Source organism: Pezoporus occidentalis, unplaced genomic scaffold (assembly GCF_034315485.1).
Source record: "Pezoporus occidentalis ecotype Australia unplaced genomic scaffold, CSIRO_AGI_Poc_V1 ctg8, whole genome shotgun sequence".
Lineage (NCBI taxonomy): Eukaryota > Metazoa > Chordata > Aves > Psittaciformes > Psittacidae > Pezoporus > Pezoporus occidentalis.
This window is the reverse complement of record NW_026916158.1, coordinates 6,514,747-6,518,226: the sequence shown is the minus strand read 5'-3', so window position 1 is coordinate 6,518,226 and position 3,480 is coordinate 6,514,747. Positions and strand designations below refer to the sequence as shown.

The following is a 3,480-nucleotide window of genomic DNA, read 5'->3' as shown; positions in this document are numbered from 1 at the left end:
TCACTAAAGACAGAAAGAGTCCAGCAGCAGATTTCCTTATTTTTGACTCTGAAATTTAGTGACAGCTATAAACCCTGGTGTTCTGTGAAGAATTTTTCAATAATTTCTTGAATAAAAGAAAAAAACAAGAACAAAACCAAACAAGAACAAACCTCTGTAAACAAAAAGAAAGAAATTCACTTAAGGGTTATTAATGGGGCTGGAAGGCTGGATCCCTAATACAAAGGTCTGAGCATGACATAATTGATAATAGCAATAGCTTCCCACATGGGACACATCTGGAATTATTCTGGCAGAAGGAAACAAACATAAGATACAGAAATCTTTAATTTCTAGTAACAGCTTTTAAGGTCTACTAGGGCAAGATTTTTTCTGCTCAATTTCCCCATTTATATTTCCTGCGCTGCCTGACCCATCTCAATGTTTCCCTTTTCACAGACAAACCATCCAACTCCTTTCCCACTCAAGCTAAATTTAAGTTAGACAGGCTCAGAAACCGTCTGATCTCAACATTTTGGTATCTGCTCTAACCCTCATCAGAGTTGTGAGGACATGTCCTATCCCTTTCCCACTCCTAACACAGGGCCTTTCTTTTTCCCAGAGTTTAAACTACAGTTTCTCAATGGTGCATGCTTTGGAAAAATAGCAGGGATCGTCAAACAAGAACAGAAGAAATGCAAAGACTGATTCCTAATAAAATTAACTCCTTTTCTCAAAAGCATGAGGACACAGGAAGGTTTAGTCTGATCTTCTATTTTTTTTTTTTTTTTTTTTTACATCACTGATTGTCAGCACTTTAACAGGCAAAACAACAGATTTTCTTAATTGGCTCCCTCAGAAATGGTAGAATTTTGATTCTAGCAGATACCAACCACAGACACTTCTTGCTCAAGAGACTGAATTTTTGCAAAATCACCTGCAACTCAAAATATATACCAATAATTTAGAAACATTAAGACATTTGACAGCATCACTCCAAGCCTACCCAGTCGGCTGAGCTATCCAGAGCCACACAGGTCTAGTGTGCAGCACCCCACTCCAGAATGGATTAGCCCAGTGCTGTCTTTTTATATCAAACACGGGAGACTGACGGAAGAATGACAAGGATGACAGAGGTATGACACTGAATAACTCTTTGGCTTGTATCAGGATTGATAGTCAAGCAGTAGGCACTGCTTCCCAGCTTTGGCAGGGGTGGGATGCTGTGGGTACTGGAAATTGCATTTTTTTAGCAACAGGGTAAATCCTGAACAATGGAAATAACACACAGTGACATGTTGCATAAAATAATCCCATATGCTGAGCACAATTCTCATCTGCTTCTCTTTCCATAATGATGAGGTGACATCTGACAACTGGGTGCACCTTTTTTTTTTTTTTTAAACTACAGAGCATGAGTTAACAAAGCTTACCTTTCACATGAAGATGTGTAAAACAGCCTTTGAAGTGAGCTTTTTAGAAACATAAAGCTCTAGGTTCAGCTGAACTGTGGGGTTCTCACAGAATAAGTCACACCTGTGTACACTGCAGTTAGCAATTAAAATGCTCCATCAATTGAAGCTCGGATACACCCTTCATATATCATCACAAAAAAAAACATAAAAAGAGGTTGAGATACTGACAACACATTCTTGGTTTTCTTTCTTATGCAGAAACGGAGTTGAAAGCCAAGCCTATTAACTGCAGGTTACAAAATTCTCCCCTCAATTCTATCCGCAAGTGCTGATAGCGGTGTCATTTCCAGGAATCTGTTCTCTTATCTTGGCATGTCAGTGTTGATCAGGCAGTTCATCATTTTCAATTTCATAATGTCCAATGGCCAGAAGTAACATTGCTTTACTTCACGAGCTGGGTGTTTTAGACTGCTGCAAATGTGCCTGTGTACTTAGTGTACAAACACATGAAAGTATGCAGTAATTTTCATTTAAAGGTGACAAAACCCCCAGCTGTAGTTCAAATTTCAGATTTCCACCCCTGACAGGCACACCCAAAATATCCAAATTATCTTCTCCACAGACAAAACAAAACAAACAAACAAAAAAAAAATGCAGAAAATGCAGAGTGATCCCGTGTTTGTCACAGTCCTAACAGCTCTTCGGCAAATGTCAGAGTAAAAGTACATTGAAGACTACCACACAGCCACTTGTGGCCAAAGAAATGTTGTTTGAGCTCCAAAGCTAATTATATCCAGAGCTATAAGTTCCGGCTTTTTGTTAGTACCATGCTGTAAAAGATGCCAACAGTTTAAGCTACTTTTATGAGAATATAAAAATCCGTAATGTATCAAAATTCAGATGCAGTTATGTAGATATTTCTTCTCAGGGATTCAGAACCATAACAGAGTTCCTTTTTGATAGGGGTTTCACATATTCTTTTACCAAAACAAAGACATCCTGAAAAACAAAAAGTGTGCAGAAGCTGTGCAAAGAAAGCTATTTTAAGCACTAGAAGTGTGTATTTAGAGTGCAGAAAGAAGCATATTAATCCTTACCTTACCACACTTGCCCAAAAGTGTCTTCTTTAATCCCTGTACTAAAACAGAACATGACTGAATGCAGATATTCTGGTGCTATTGCTAAGAATGATATCTATCAGAAACATTTATATCTGGTATTTAGAGCTACACAGTTTTGGGCCAAAATGCTGAGTCTGAAGACTACACACTAATTAATCCAAAAATCACAGTGATATAATTGAAAATGAGATTTCAAAAAAGCAAGAGATAACAATTTTTACCTCCTGAGAAGAATAAAGCATGTGTATATAAAGCCTCCGCAGTTTTTGTTGCCATTGCACTACAAAACCTGCATAATAGCTAAAATGTTTTGGCAGAAGATAAGAAGACTCTTTGCCCATCATACAGAAATTTAATAAGCAATATGTACCTGAAATACCCTCTTGTGAGTTGTTTGGTCTGTATTTCATGACTGATGTTGCAGCACTACGTTGCTCAGTTGAGCATAGGCTCAATTTTTTTTAAGAAAAGAAACAGTAAGCTTGATAAATACAGCCAATTTTTATTTTTATACCTGTTAAAAGTTTAGGTTGCTTCATAACTATATCTGTAAAAGGTGTAAAAATGAGTAGCCTACAAGGAATAAGCTTCTAATCCAACATAGATCAATGTGATACAGACAGCCCCAGCATTACAGCTAGCCTTAAGAGTAAATCGGTAACTCTTCTTAATCATCAGTATTTATTTGCAAAGCTTGCTGGAGTGTGAAATGGATAAAGCTGAAACTAACATAAAACTTGTGAGTTGAAGAAAGGAAGAATCAGAAAAATTATTTTTCCTGATTTTGAATATGGGGTTTTCTGAGCTTCCACCATATAAAACTCAGAAATATTCCCCTTACACTTACTTTGGGGAAAAACATAAGCCCCAAAATTGTTCAAGAAGTAAATAGAACCAATACCCAAAAGCCCTAACATCACATATATTGCCTAAAAATGAACACAGATTTCAGATCTTTCCACAAA

At 37.1% G+C, this 3,480-nt stretch overlaps 1 long non-coding RNA gene across 1 annotated transcript; it reads right to left on the bottom strand.

Moving 5' to 3' along the window:
• Positions 1-1,317: 1,317 nt before the first annotated feature.
• LOC134155740 (uncharacterized) lies at positions 1,318-2,330 on the bottom strand. The gene is made up of 2 exons (XR_009961704.1): positions 2,033-2,330; positions 1,318-1,865 (listed from the first exon to the last, which is right to left on the bottom strand). It is a non-coding gene; the product is annotated as an uncharacterized LOC134155740 (long non-coding RNA).
• Positions 2,331-3,480: the final 1,150 nt, after the last annotated feature.